The sequence below is a fragment of the Amblyomma americanum genome, chromosome 8, assembly GCF_052857255.1.
Source record: "Amblyomma americanum isolate KBUSLIRL-KWMA chromosome 8, ASM5285725v1, whole genome shotgun sequence".
NCBI classification, from domain to species: domain Eukaryota; kingdom Metazoa; phylum Arthropoda; class Arachnida; order Ixodida; family Ixodidae; genus Amblyomma; species Amblyomma americanum.
The window spans coordinates 82599886-82616075 of NC_135504.1; the positions used below are offsets into that span (position 1 = coordinate 82599886).

At 47.1% G+C, this 16190-nt stretch overlaps 1 long non-coding RNA gene across 1 annotated transcript; it reads left to right on the forward strand.

Moving 5' to 3' along the window:
* The first annotated feature begins 9873 nt into the window (after window positions 1–9873).
* LOC144100480 (uncharacterized) lies at window positions 9874–16190 on the forward strand. Its single transcript, XR_013307673.1, has 3 exons — window positions 9874–9957; window positions 14997–15123; window positions 16001–16190. It is a non-coding gene; the product is annotated as an uncharacterized LOC144100480 (long non-coding RNA).

Consider the following 16190-nt stretch of genomic DNA (forward strand, 5'->3'; position numbering starts at 1 on the left):
CAATTAAACGAATGATACTTGAAGATACATTGCTGGGGAAGCGAAACCTGGCTCTCAGAAGCTCCACCGGTGGCCTTGCTTGGCACAGCCAGCTGCTTGGGCAGTGTGGCATATCTTAACCGCTACACTAGTTTGAGAACGCTCAGCGACCTATGAATGCAAAGCAGACAATGAACAATTCTGGATCTATAGGCATTAACTCTTTGTGCGGTCGTGTCATACCCTTAAAGCTGTCACGACGTCCAGCGTCCGTTCAGCAGCACAGGTGTCACTCCACATGAATTCAAATGCTGAGCAGGAGTAGTTACTCTAAGCAGCATCCAGTGACTCTAAGTAGGAACATGTTCACCTCTGAGTGCTCCCGCTCAGAAAGCCTGATTTATTTATTTATTTATTTAGAACATACTGCAGGCCTACAGTAGGCCCAAGCAGGAGGGGCGAGTACATAATATATGCAATCCTGATAATCCTGATGAGGCCTCTTTTCTCTTGGCGATGGATCATCGGTAGACGGCGATCCATTTACACTCACGTTGGTCAAGCAGCCGTCGTTGTCGGAGTACATCGAGGAGGAACCGTGAACTAAAGGTCGTTCTTTGTATACGTGGTGTTCTATCGCCGACTGGCTTTTGGCACAGCGCGGGAAGGTCGCATATGTTCCTCTCTTCCCAAGAATGGCGCCGTGGCTGACGTCACACAAAGCAGTCTTCCGCACTTCATGCGGCAGTACCTATTCCCGTTTAACGATTTCGCTGATGTAAAGGAGTTATTAAGAAGTACACCCCAAGTGTGGGGGTAAAAAAAAGACCAAATGTATGAGTAAAAGTATAAACTAAACATGAGGGCTTTCTCGTACTCTGTCGAGAAAACCCTCAGCAACATAAATCAACCACTGAGTGAAAACAAAATGTCTCCGGGGTTTCTTTTTAAGCAGCTGAGAACCAAGGGCTGTTTGATCCCTAAAAAAAACATGTAACATACTAGTCTTAGCGTTGCTGCTGATTTCCTATTGAGTGAAAAATCCTCAGGTAGGCTTTACCCTGTGCAGGTGAGACTAAGCCGAAGCCCGCTTCCACGTGTGAGATACCTGCGTCGCGTGTGGATGCCCGTCCAGGGAACCTGTCCACCCAGCGTTCCTCCCACTACAGTCTCTGGGTGAGTGATCGTTACTTAGAATGAGTGCACAGCGGCTGCGATTTGAGCTGCAGTGGTTTGACACTGGAATTGTTTTATTCACCTGACAACTGGCCGGAAACGTTCATAGCATGAACTCCATAGCATCGATGTTCAGTGGTGGATGACCAACATAAAAACGACGGTGTTTACAGCAGCATGTTGACTTCCTGCGGTAATTAACAAAAGGAGAATAAGAAGCAGAAGTTGTGTATAGTGTACTGCTGTGCCTCAACAAAAAATTCTATAGAGTAGCAAGTAAAAAATAAATCAAACTTTGAGTCTTCATAAAAAAGGGAAAAAATTTAGGACCCTTCTGTACCTAATTCTTGGAGAAGAAAATGCAAAAGCATTCTGGTTCTCTTACATGGCGTCTAGCCTAATGTTGTTGCGATTTTGGCGGCAAAGCTACGGTCGGAAAAGCTTCCATTGTTGCCCTTATACGATATGCATGAGGCAGCCCCTTCTAGAATGTTTAAGTACCTTCCATTTGATTATCCTGTAGAATTAAAGTAATCCGACCCATTAATCAACCGTACTCTGCCAACTAACCCTTATTCATCATAAGCTTAGTTCATTTTGTAGAGTGGGCGTAGTACTGGGGTCCGCTTGGAATTTTCCTGGTGGAATGGGGGGGTCAGCTTCCAAATTGTGGGGCTCATCAGATTTTATACCAGGTTGCCACCATCCACCGTGGACACTTTTACGGTGCCAGAAGGTCACGTGACCTCTCAATCCATTTGCTCGGTTCTACCTGTCAAGGCGGACAGGTTGTGATGACGTCACAAGGTCACATGACCGCGGTGGCTCAGCGGTTATGGCGCTCGCCTGCTGACCCGCAAGAGGCGGTTCGATCCCGGTCGCTGCTGTCGAATATGAGCACGTTACTGAAAATGTTTTTGCGCAGTTATCTTTGCCAATGAGCCTGGCAACCATGACACAGCTCTCCACAGCGATAATTGCTGTAGGTTACCTGTCCTGGTTCTAGCGACATGTTAATGTTGTCAGATTATTTCGCTAAGTGCCGCAATACTAGAATTTTTTTAAACCTCAGCTCCGGGCAATCATCGAGCAAGTCTTCGTTAATTTTGCTGCCTTAAAATCGTGACAATTAGGACCAGTGAACTAGCCTCTTTCTTGAGTATAGCTGCAGAAAGAAAACTACTGGCATGCCGGACTTGTGTAATGCATTTAGCTTTTCATCTGTTGATTCTTGGGTGCCTGTTAGCAGAGTGCGGCTCTTTCTCGTAGTGAAGCTGCTGCATCGATCTACAAAGAATGGAACATTGTATAGTATGCAGACCTAACAGTACACGCTGTATAGCTTGAGCACTTAACTTTTTATTTTTTGCCGAACGTGCAATCAGGCGAATTTTTTTTCTGGCAGCACGAATTTTTAAGTATGTATTTAAAAAAAGTAGTTATCATGACCTACCCTTAACTGAGATGGTACAGGTAACTACTTTTAGTATGCACACTTCAAACGCGAATGCCAGTTAAGAAAATTTTAGCACATTTCCGTCGCGAAAATGTCGCGATGGTCACTATATAGGACTTTCGTTCCGCCGTGAACTATAGATTTGCCGGTATGCACGGTAGAAATAACACAATGTTTTTCTACGAAATTTATTTCGTTTTTTTCCGGGAATGGCAGTGGGTAAGAATGGGAGAAAAAACTCTTGTATCTTCCCTGCACTTGATTGAGTGCCAACGTCCATTTTTGGTTTATAACATTTATTCCCACGGCTAAGCGTAGCAGACAATCAAAAAACAAATTTTTTTCTGTGGTAACGTTCAGTTCATAATACTGCCTGAGCGTTGTTGTCGCTTGGTAGATTCTCCATCGTACACCTTGATATTTATTTCAGGAGGGCGAAGAAACCAGAGAGAGGACTTGGGAGGCACCAGGTACGGGTCTTTTACTTCCACACACCAGCATAAATTCCACTCAGTTTTTGATTTAAGACAATGCACCAAATTTTGAAAGCGCCGGTAAAGACATAGCATGACAGAATTGGACAAGACCGGCGCTTTGTCGGTTTTGGGCACAAAAAAAATTCATTCAACTCTTCTGCCTTCGACGTGAGAACTTACCGCTTTCGTTTTGACGGGCCACTTTGTCCGGAAGCGCCAAAGCTCTCTTGTCCGCCTAGGCCTCTTCCGCAGCCGTAAATATGAAGTTATTCCTTCTCAACGGAATGTCCCTTCAGAATGAAGGCGAAACCGACCTGCCTGTCAGCTTCAATACCCTTTAGATATAGGTGTTGGAAACTCTCCCAGTCATTTCGCAGCATAGGCCAGGCACGTTGAATTTTTTATTAGCTTCTTTGCAGAGAATCCGCAGGATCCAAATTGCATCGTTCTTTTTGTTGCCTTAGCATGTCTTCAAGTTCTGTATTTTTTTCTCTTTATCTGCGCATTTGTAATTCGGTTTCCTGTAGCATGTTTGATATGGGGCTCAATTCCCATCTTAGGCCAGCAGTGTTGGGGATTGCGCGACAACGCCACCGGTGCCACCAGAGTTGGAGACGGAGGGGCCCTTGAGTAGGCCGACTCGTTCAGCACCGCAGGCCCCGGCTCCGAGGGACGTTGTCGGACTCCGTCAAGGAGGGAAACTGTGCAGTAGGGTTCGTTTACATTTTTACAAACATGAGAATCAAAAGTGGGGATCCTCCATTCTGAGAGATCTAATCCCCAATACTGGTGGCCTGCGATGAGGTTGGAGCCCCATCCCCAACATCCACCAGCTTAAGAGAAAACATAGCGACAAATTATACCTTTTCGGTCGGTCGTTGTTCACTTTAGACCGAAATAATTTATAACTTATCAGTCCTACGGCGCTCTAAAAGAAAGTCATGGCACGTGCAGCATCAGGCATCATGTGTGACGCCGCTGCGTGTTTCGATCTCTGGTCCCACATGGGTAGAGATTGGAGGCAGAGACAGCGCACCGGGGAGGCGTTGCGCAGGCGCGCCTTTGTACATGAGCACGAGTGCTGAACAGGAGAAAGTTCACTTCTCAGTGCTACCCCTCGTTCGCACGATCAGTAGCCCTTTTTTCCAACATCTACAGTTGTTCATTTGTTCCTCGATTGTTATCACGATGGCCTTTTTTTAAATTATTTGACAGTCCTTACAGTGCCAGACATGTTTGTTGGTGGTTATACCGACGGTGCGCCAGCGTACCGTGTACCGTCTTACCGTTACCGTTACCGGAGAAACACGAGCCCGCCCACCACCGGAGAGCACGCACTGATTGGTCCCGATACTGCAGGCGCGTGGTTAGCTTCCGTGTACCAGGCGCCATCTGGCATCGTCAAGGTGATCTGCGCATGCGGATTGGCTGCGCGCGGGCACCCGGTACTCCGGTACCGGTAAGGGTAACAAGGTACACGGCACACTAAAGGTGTATAATAATTGTGGCAATCGCCGCTGTGGCTCCGTGGTTATGGCGCTCGGCTGCTGACACGAAAGACGCTGGTTCGATCTCGGCCGTGGCGGTCGAATGTAGATGGAGGCAAAATTCTAGAGGCCCGTGTACTGTGCGATGTCAGTGCACGTTAAAGAACCCCAGGTGATCGAGATTTTCAGACCCCTTCACTACCCAAAAAACGCAAAGTACCTCCCGGTTCGAAATTTAGCTCCGGGGGCACACACAAATCGCAAGGGTAGCACATCTGTTCGTCGGTAACGACCTAAGCGTTATATCAGGCATTCTGGTGTTCTAACTACATGGGGTTCAGCACTCCACAAAACAATCGGTGCCATACAGAGTTCAAAGTTGGTGTTAACTAATTGATATCTTCTTGCTATAGCTTGTGAGTATACTCTTCACCCATTCCAACTTCACCGTATTTCGAAGCTCTGTTCTCTGACGGGTCTTTTTCTGAGCACGCGTAGCGAACTTTCGTTGTTCACTGAGTCGTCACAGAAAGGAGGCGTCCTCGTTGAAATCCAACGGCGCGATGAATTCCCTTGCACCAATCACAAAGCCGAAGGTGGTTATGGCGAAATCAGTACTGATGTCTTGGCTTTTTTTTTGCGTTTGCGTGGACAGCCAGTACGCATCACGAAACTTCTGAACCTATTTTTTACTGTACTTCTGTTATAGGCGCCGCGCAAGAACGCAGCTTCTTCGTTGTCATGTAGACAACCGGCAGAGGCATCGGGTATCACGTGCCATGTCACTGCATGTTTCGGTCTCGGGTCTCACGTGGATGGCATCGGCGGCAGAGACAGAGGTGTTTTCCAAAACAGCCCGGTGTGAAGAATACCATGCTCCGGCACCGCATGCCGGTCAAAGGAAAATAGCCCATGGTAAACGTCTGGAAATCCTGCATACATGGCCGTTCTTCCTTCTTTAGCTGAGCAATACATTCCCTTGTGTCTCCTTTGTGTCTAGTCGTTTAAAACTCACTTTCAGAAATGAAGTTTTTTTGTCTGACTGGGTATACTTGTTGGGTCGTTTGTTTTGTTTGTTTTTTTCACGTTTCTTGCTTGTTTTTGTTTTGCTTTCGCCAGAAGTTGTGGTGAGGTTTACATCCTGATTTCAGAGCTGTCAGTTCAGACTCTATGCTGTATATTACAATTTTATCACCTATGCGGTAGGATTCAAATGCCTCTTTCAAAAGGATTATGGTTACATTGTTTGTGGACAGTCTATCATGTCCAACATTCTTGGACAAAAAGATTTAAATATTTGAGAAGTGTAAGGCACTGTTATAAAAATATTGAAGCCAACGGTTCATTCTTCAGAAGTGTACCAAGATCTTTGTCTTAAGGATTTTTCGTCTTTCGCATCGAGCAGTTAAGACTGCCATAGGTAACCAATGGTGAACGCCTTTGACGGTGGCAAGACCATCCATAGCAAAAAAAAAAATGCAAGCCTGCCGGCGGGAGCTCTGGGGGTATATTGAATGTCACTGATCGATTGTTATCAAACTGCCCATCATGGCAGGCGCCCGTTAAATGAATGATTGGTCGGGAGGCGTTGCTGGGGAAGAGCAACCTGAGTCTCACCAACTCCACCGATGGCTGTGCTTGGAGGGTTGCCTCCCTGCGCTCATACGCCGGATCAAGATTGCTGTCCAAGTCTGGGTTTTCTTGGGAACAGCCACCTGCCATCGCGGGGCAGTGGCGCATCTTTTAATCGCAAAACCAATGCGCCAATCATAGTATGAGGACACCTGGCGATCTATGAATGCAAAGCAGACAAGAAGCAATTCTGGATATATGGGCGCTAACGCGTTACGCTATCGTGTCATGCCCTTAAAGAGGAGCTTAAGTGTACCCTTAATATTTTTTTCATGACGTCCAAGGTCCGCTAAGCAACACAGGTGCCGCTCTCTACAAGAGCACAAAGGCTTAGCAGGAGTACTCGCTCTGAGCAGCATCCAGTGACTCTAAGTAGGAACGGGTTCACCTCCTGAGTGCTCCCGCTCTGAAGGCCTGATTATCCTGATCAGGCCTCATTTCTCTTGGCGGTTGGTCATCGGTAGACGGCGAGACATTTATGCTACCATTGTTTATGCAGTCGTCATTTGCAATGTCGAAAGAAATGGAGAAGGGTCTGTGAAGTTGGTGTCGGTCTCTGTACGTGCTTCGTACGCGCTAAATGAGCAATTTAAAGAAGTATAAAGTTCGTCTCAGTATAAAAAAGAACAAAATGAAAAGTAAAATTCAAATTCACCGGATACCCCGCACCTCTGCCAATATTAAACCGGCTTTATTTTGGAGGATATTGTTGGTTGCGAAGGCCGGGTAGAGCAAGCAGGGACGGCTCCGGGCCCAAAACAGTTGGTGCTGCCCTCTCGCGGCGTGTGTCGGCTCTGCCGCTGTAGCTGCCTTCCTCCTGGCAATTGTAGTGCACCTATCTCCCCAGAACGGACACAACAGTTCCTGCTCAGTGTTCGGTGGAGAGGGAAAACTGAGAGCTAGGGATCAAAAATATGTTTAGTGGCATGCAATGCAGGGTTCTAGCTCGGCCGTCGGGAAAGTTTTCGGCGCCCGTTTTATTAGGAAAGCATGATACAGCTTATCGGAAACGAAACAGGGTGCTGTTGAGCGCAAATGTTGTAACGAAAAATCTCGCATGACGTCACAGTGGTGTAAAAATAATTTCTTTAAAAGGCGCGGCATACTTAAACCAGGACTTTCGAATTGCGGAGTCGAGCACGCAACCTATGGGCCAGAAAACCCCATTGCTCCTTTGTGAACGTATATGTAAAGCTAGCCTATATGCCTTGCCTTACGACTGTATGCTACTATATAGGCGTGTCATTAAAAAAGCAAGAGAAAGAATAGTAAACAAATTATAGAGTAAACAGGCCATATTTGTACGAACTGTCTTCGCAGGAAGCTGTCACCGGTTGCCGTCGTAGTCGGCTTGTTCGTCCTGAACTGCAGCATCATGAACGGTGCTACCCATGCTGCAGGATAACGGGCAGTGAGTATGATGGGCGGTACTGCGGCCTGCACTTTGAACTCTGTTGCACAGGGCCAAATCTTCTTGCTTAACTATCGAGCACCTTTTTAACGAGAACCTTCCTGTAACAAGCACCTTATTGCCTAACTAACGAGCATAAAGCGCTGTGCGTGCTGAACACTGTTGTGCGACTTCAACCTGCACCATTCATGCCACTGCTGCTCAATTCGACGACGCGGCGGAATGGGTTCCGGGTTCCGCTGGACTCCATTGGCCGTTCTCTGCGGGGTCACTCCCTCGTTGACCAGCGAACAGTATGCGAGCAGCATAACATGAGCGTCACGCATAAAATTATCTTTGACGCCGTTAACTTCACGTCCGCCTGCATAGAGGCCATACAGTCAAAAGAATATTAACGAAATCAAAAAATGTACTTCCGCGTTGCTTAAATTCAATAGCCAGTACACAGAGAAATTCTTTTTGATGTGCGTGCGTGCGTGTTTGTTTGTTTGTTTACGTGAATCAGTGTAACACGCAAGGCTCACGTGTAATACGCAATGGCTGGATAGCTAGTAATATGCGGCATAATATTGGGCCAATTTCGCGAAACAAGCACATGCAACGTGGAATAGGATCGTTAGCTGGATGCTATTTTCGCAGTTTTGCACAGCCATTCTCCACATGTGACGTCCGCCTAACACAAGTTCAACGCTTCAAAAGACTGATGCGAGTCGTTTCGCATCCCTCTGTCGAATCCCTTTGTTGGTATCTCTTGGAAACTGCTTCACATTGGGCTTCGGTGCCTCGTCTGAATGTTCTCATTGCCGCGTTCACACCCCTTCCCTACCTCAGCTATAAGCGTCGCAAAGATACCGAATGATGGGCGCTTGGCTATACTGTTTCCATGTTTTTGAGCAACTGCCGGATACGGGACATAATCGCATTGGCGTTTTCACGTTGTTTTTTTTTACAAAAATTGAATTTTCAAGAATAAAAGGAGTGGGTGCTATTTGAGCATGGGCGTATGCTAGGTATTTTACGGCAGTGCTGAGAAGTGCTGCATCCGTGACTGCTTTTATTCCAGGCACTAGGTTCAGCCAGCGTCCGGAATGAAACCGACAGGCCTTCTATCCGCGAAGACCTCTTCACAGTCAAGAGTCCAAGTAAGTCCTCTGCCACGAAGCATAAGTTTGTGGCTCCGAACGACATGAAAGTCCGGAATGCACCATTTTTCTGTACGAGCGCTGTAATGATGGGTGGGTTGCCATACGTTGTACATTCTTTGGAACGCTCACCATCAAGCGTGCTCAACAAGGACAGTTCTGTGCCTTTACAGCAGCATTAGACAAGACATCCCTGGCAGTACCTGTCAGGGACATCACCTTTGTTGTAAACAGTGCCAGTAGGTGCTTTCACGAAGCATGGCTGCTTGTTTGCAGGAACTGAAAAGCTTAGCGGGCGGCTATATTAACATGACCATTCATCCCTTTTCATGAGGTCTCATACAACGCCGAGAAAAATGGAGCAGAAAGATGCGCTAGGCCTATCGTTGTCATGCTGTAGCTTCTAGGAGACATACAAGCCATAGATGAACCCGTTGTTAATGAGCCGTTTATTTCATCGCTTGACGTATTTGGTGTGGATCGAGTGGGCGGCACTCAGAAGCACTTCTGCTCTAGTTGTCTAACACGATAGGGCTTATATACAGAGTAAATTTCTCACAGTGACTGTACGTTTCAAGTTTTTGTTTCAAGGCTTGAAAGTAATTTTTTTACGACACACGCGGCCATATTCGTAAGCGCTGTCTTCGCAGGGAGCCGCCGCCTGTTGACGTCGTACTCCGCTTGTTCGACCTGAACTGCAGCGTCCTGCACGGTGCTACGCATGCCGCAGGATAACGGGCAGTAAGTATAAGGGGCAGTACACTGCTCCCTGCACTTTGAACTGTGTCGCACAGGGCCAAACCTTCTTGCTTAACTATCGAGCACCTCCTACACCATTCGTGCCCCTTGCTGCTCGATTCGACGCCGTGGCAAAATGGGTTTCAGGATTCGCTGGACTCCACCGGCACATCCCTAACGGGACCACTCCTTCGTTGACCAGCAAACAGTATGCGAGGAACACAAGATGCGCGTCATGCATGAAGTAACCTTTCACGCCATTTGAATCGCATCCGGCTTCACAGTCTACTGACAAAAGAATACACTTGACTTTGACTTGACTTTGACCATGCACTTCACAGCTCCTAAAACAAGCTTAGAAAACTAATAGATAATGCACCATACCTTAGCCACACGGCCCCATTGTTTAGAAAACATGCTGCCATCTTTGTCGCTGCCTTCATCTCACTACGGCGGACAGGTGAGTGACTGCTGATTAGCACTAGACTAATGAACGAGGCCAATGCAATGCCATTATAATGACTGTTGCACAAATCAGAGCAAATCGGAAAAAATTTCCTCAGTCTAACCGACCGCTCGTTAGCCGTGTAAATGTGCTTCTTGAGACGAACAAAACCTTCCCGAAGTCAGCGCTCATGTTTTAAGAGTGTTAGCACTTACGTTTGTCAAGGACGGGTCCGTCGGCAATGAAGGTCAAATTGTCTAAAACAATAACCACGTGACCACACTATAACAACAGTGAGCGCGTAGCGCATCAATTGATACCGATACTTTCGATCCGTTATAAGTGCTAGGTAGCGGCCTTCAACGTGGGACACCCTTTAACCGGACCACCATTTCTATAAAATTCGGGGACCACCCGTTTGACGCAGAATGTTCGAAATGGTGTCAAGTGACTTGGCATGTTCCTGAGGATAAAATCACTAATTGAGTACAAGCCCAAATTATGTGTGGGGTTTGCAACGACGGCCTTTCCACCCCCACAACATGCATTACGAGGACCTTCAGGCAGCCATTACAGCCGAACCGTTTGAGCAGGGGGTTCCGGATGGTGTCAAATGATTCCTCGTGTTGTGGTGCACACGTGTAAAGATTTATTAACTGATATAGCGAGGAAATACACTGGATATAGCGAAGGTGGCTACAATTAGCAACTGTAGTGCAAAATCAATGAGGTAGATGGCACTGCTTGTGTTTTAAAGGGGATGTTTCTGGAAAGGAAACGTCCGCTGAAGTTTGGGTTTGGTCTTCTCCACGTTTGCTGAGCACACCGGTGTAAACACTTCAAGCTCCCGTAGTTGACACTCGAACACTGAGTCGAACACTGAGGCAGTGTGTGCTCCCTATCTGTATCCTCGTCCTCTGCTGCGGTACAGTGTTTATCGACTATGCACCAGCAAGCCCAAAAAGCCACGCTGCTGATTTAAATGTAGAAGACGCCTGAGCTTGCCTCTGCTAGTCCAGTAACCATGTAGTGGTATATCGCAGATTTGAACGGCGGGGAAGACAAGAACGTGAAACGACAAAACATGCGCATAGGCGTTGCGGCGAGGACTGACCGGTGGGAGTTTTGAACCTCAGTCCATTGTTTGAGTTTGTGGTTTCTAATGACCTCAAGGTTGCTGCGTTGTACAAAGGTGGCTGCTTTGTCGTCGTGTGTGAAGAACTTCTGCAGCCAAAAAGCGTTCGAAAAAAACGCACGTCGTCGCCTGTGCCCACCTTTTTCGTTATTCAAACATTCACTATAACTGTCTGGTGTCACCAAACTCAGCACCGTAAAGACATAAAAATGCAATGAATCAGATGAGAATTATTGAGTTGTTCTCCGCGTTTTGCACTGTGGCCATGACGCTTATTTCTTGCATGCTGCTGTTAATTTAAAACGTTAACTAATTTTCCTGCAGTTTGATTAGGCCACGTATGCGGTAATGGGAGAGGATATATATCGTACAGTATTTAAAGCGGCATAATTAAGAGTATAGACACGTAACTTTTGGGTGCATATTTTCTTCTTTGTAATGAGGTGTGAGGCATTATAATACATAGATTACGACGTGGTGTTCTCTTACGACCGCTAAATGATTTATAATCGAATTCTTTTCTCGCGGTGTTTCGATTTCAACAGCCGGATGATGACTGTGACGTTAAATAGTGGTTATAAGCCACGCGTTGGCATTAAAGACTGCAAATATAATCGCTGCTTCTACATTTGTTGTCAATCCGGCTCTTGAGGAAGACTGGCTTCAACACTGCAGTGAATTGAAACGAAGCAGCGATTATATCACAGTTTTTCCGTGCCTCCTGCGTGATTATATTGCAGTTTTTCTATACGTCACATGACACAAAAAAAACACTCTGACGTCGCAGCCATTGTTCGGTTGTTGAAACCGGAACTGAAACTGCATGACAGGAAAATTCTATTATAAATTTTATAGCAGTCGTAGGCGAATATCACAAGGCGATTCATGCGTAGTGGTCTCTGCTGCATCGTTTTAAAAAGGAAAACATGCCACCAAACCTAGGTGTCTGCACTAGTTTGAACAATGTTACAACTCTATGCGGGAGCAGAAATTAGCGATAAAAGCTTTCTACCACTAGCGTTAGATAACAAAGGCGCCGTGATTGAACAGATAGATGGTAGTAATCGTCAATCATTTTTTATTGTCTAGCTGCGATGCGCATTCGGTACAGGCGAAAAAATGCAGTTGGAAATTCATGGTCTTTTTAACTGTTTTGCAGGCACAGCGGGGTCACACAGTGAAGGTATTATTCTCTTGCGAATAGACTGAAGCTGTGTGATAAATTCACTAAAAGAATTCCAACACAATGGTGTCGCATCCATGTAGGAACAACAGAGAACAACAAACCTTTGATTTTTTTTTTTCTGGAAACGCCCAGCACAAATGTATTTACAGCCTGCTTCACCATGAATACTTTTCACGTTGCCGAAGCTCTGGTCGCCTGAACTTTATTAATGCGATTTGTTACGACTGACACATTCAAGAAATCTTTCAACATGAACCACTGTCGACGCGACTCTGGGGGTCAAGAAAGTGCTTCTATGAGCTACACATGGAAGTGTGCACTGTCTTCCCGGACCCGTTTGATGAGTGCGTTTTTCTACTTTCTTGAGGGGTGGTGTCATATGTTTTCTTTACCGAACGTTCTTTTGTTAGCCCATTATGGCACAGAAAAAAAATTGGAGGGGCAATGAAGCTCCGAAAGGGTATTTCGTGATAGCGTAATGAAGGCTTAATTCCATATATGCAAAAGGTCATTCTCTACTTTACATTCATAGATACCTGGAAGTCCTCACACCCCTCCTGGCACAGGGGTGAAATAGTTTAAGCGATGCGCCACTGCCTTGTGATGGCAGGTGCTGTCAGCGGTGGACCTTGTGCAGCCCAGGTTGCTCTTCCCGAGCGACCAATCATTAATTTAACTGCCACCTGCCACGGTGGGCATTTCGTTCACTATCCGGTGGGCAGGTTGTGGTGAAGCGGCAATGTCACATGAGCAAGGGGACAAACCTGCCTCTTAGGTTGCTCTGGGCGTCACCTGCCAGAGTCGCGCTCGTGATTTTTCGCTCACAACGCCAACAACGCCGACACCGGATTTTCTGATGAACGGGGCCTTTAATGCTAGGGCGTTAATACTCACGTTTCTGACGCTCATCCACATTTCGAAGCTCTGCTGTCTGTCACTGTCAACGTCAAACCCGATCATCACCTCGCTACCGGAGAACAGGCCGGGTGGCTCTGCCACCCTAGCAGGAACGGGCGAATGTGGTAACGCTCACCGCTACACGTGCTTGGCGACTGATCACTTGCTCTTCCTAGCAGATTATAGTGCGCTGTTTAACATGGCACACTGCACTGCGAACGATGCTAAAACGGCGCATAGCTGTGTGCCGACGTCCATTTCGAGTTCACTGACTGCGAAAGAATTGCGCGATTGATGATTACCTTCAGCAACGCGTGTCATCCATCTGCGCATGCACCAGCCTCCAGACTTGGTAAATTTGCATTCGACGCTGTCTTACGCAAAACAATCTCTCTGCAAAAGCTGGCATGCGTGAAAATTATTCAGAATTGCTTGTCTTATTTTTAAAGACCAGTGACACTTCGATGTACGCGGGAGGATCTCAATAGGAGCCGCGGTGTCTGAGTGGTTATTTGGTGTTCGACTATTGGCCCGAAAGACGCGGGTTCGATCCCGGCCGCGGCGGTCGAATTTCGACGGAGGCGAAATGCTAGAGGCCCGTGTACTGTGCGATGTCAGCGCACGTTAAAGAACCCCATATGGTCGAAATTTCCGGAGTCCTTCACTACGACGTCCCTCATAGCCGTTGTTGCTTTGGAACGTCAAAGCCTCATAAGCCAAGTAAAGTCAGAATTTGGCGCGCAGTGTGCACCCTCGAGTTGAGGGGATGCTCCGACGCCATCGACGGACTTGATGCGCAAATACTCCCAGTTTATGTTTGTGAGTGGAGAGCTGGGCGAGTCGGTACATGATTGGAGAAGGAAACCAGCACAAAAGACAAAGACACAGGAACAAGGAACACAGGAAAACACTGTGTTCCTTGTTCCTGTGTCTTCGTCTTTTGCGCTGGTTTCCTTCTTCATTCTGTTTGTGATACAAGCTCTTTTCCTACGCCTTGAAAAAGCACTCGCTCACCGAAGGTACAGCATCTGAAATTGTGGGCGCGTGATTAAGCAGGATACGCATTAAAGCGCTGAGCGCACGCAGCAGCGTTCTGCTCATCTAGACCTCCCCGTTCTTGTTCGGAGTTATCCTCTGTTTCCCTGGAAGTGAGAGTATATAATGGCGCTTAAAGAATGAACCACGAGCCGCTTTAGCTGAATGAGTTCGCCTGTTCTGCAGCTGTAAGTAGCTAATATATTTTATGCACAAAAGCAAAAAGGATGGATTGAAGCAGTCCGACAGATCTTTTTTTTTCTTCTCCCTCCGAATGCACTTTGTATGGACGTGAAGTTTGCTTTCGTTTATGGGGCTTTGACGTCCCGAAGCGGTTCAGGCTATGAGGGAAGCCGTGGTGAAGGGCTCCATAAATTTCGACCACCTGGGGTTTTTTAACGTGCACGGACATCGCACACCACACGGACCTCTAGCATTTTGCCTCCATCGAAATTCGACCTCCGCGGCGGGGTTCGAACCCGCGTCTTTCGGGTCAGCAGCCGAGCGCCATAACCACTGTGCCAGCGCTGCAGCGACCACTTGGTCTATCTGCAAGATAGATCTGATGGGTTTTCTTTCTCGTTTACCCTCGTCAAAAAAGCTGCCAAAAGTGCAGTGGGAGATGCCGATCGCAATGCATATGCGGAGCACATGTATGCGAATGATAAGCTGACATTATTCGGGAGCTTTTCGTTGCTTCTTTCCGCTCGATAGTATGACGCGTAACCTTTATTAACATAATCAGTCGATTTTACTCCAAGTAGACTGCTTTCTGATGTCACCCCAATTAACCTCGTGCAGAGTCACCGTGGAGCTGGGATCATCCCACTTTTCATTCGTGTCGAATACCTGCATCGCTTGCTCATGATCGCCGACTCGGACCGCGTGGCAGTCGACATGGCAGCCTTTCTTCTTACACGATGGATGGGTGAGTGACTGCGACGGAACCGTGACGAAACTTTCCCTTTGTCTACCCATCGAAAAGCGCTGGCTCTGTGATCTTTTCGTTTAGATCTCTTCGGAGTGGGCCGAAGTGGTCGCGTGAACAATTGAGCTGAGCCTATTTTCCATTCAGTTTCCTAGAAAATACGGTTTCGCCATTGGACTGCTGCGTTTATCTGAAACGGCGGCTCTTTGATGGTGTGGTTAGGCAAAGCCATCTAAGAACTTGTGCACGATGGCCTCTATCGAGGTCCTAAATGATTGTAGTTAGCAGTGGACCATTTAAAAATTCGCGGGAATCACCATGTAGGGCTTTCATTGGCACGTACTACGTCAGTCTTTAAACTGCTGCGCGTGTATGGAGCATATGCGAAGCTTAAAATTTACAGTGGTCGTGAGGCTTACCGTCCCCGACGTGTTTTCTCAAACGCCGCCTGAAGCTTACGCCAACGTCAGCGAAACCAACCATTGCACCAGTAAACGTCTCCCTGATGAATAGCCTTTTCAGCCTAAGCGGTTACCGTCAGCGTAGAATATGTAAGGCCTGTTTCGTTATTTATGAACTTATCTGGATTGCCATTGAGGTTAAAAGCGGAACTTCTACTACACATGGTGGGGCCGCACACCCATTTTCCAAGCATTTCACCCGAAGATAAGAAGAGCACAAGGCATGAGGAAGGCTCGTATTAATTTGAAATCTGTGTATAGCCGGCGACACTGGGAATCGAACCCTGCGCCTCCAGCATAGGTATGAGGATCTCAAACCACTCTGGCACCCCTGCGGTTCATGCTCAGCTGAGGTTCAGCGCATGCCTTCTTTACTTAAACAAGGTGTATGACATCGTGGCTACTCATTTTTGCAGATGCAGATCTGGTATGAAAAAACGGATACAGCAGGCGAGACTCGCGGCAGCAGTACAGGAAGCTGGAAAGATCACCGAGAGCCAGCGGGACCAGCTGAAAATGTCACCATACTTTGACGCTCACGCCATTGCCTTCTCTGATGTGACGACATCGTTGCCTGAACAATAAAAGAAATCACGACCTGGGTTC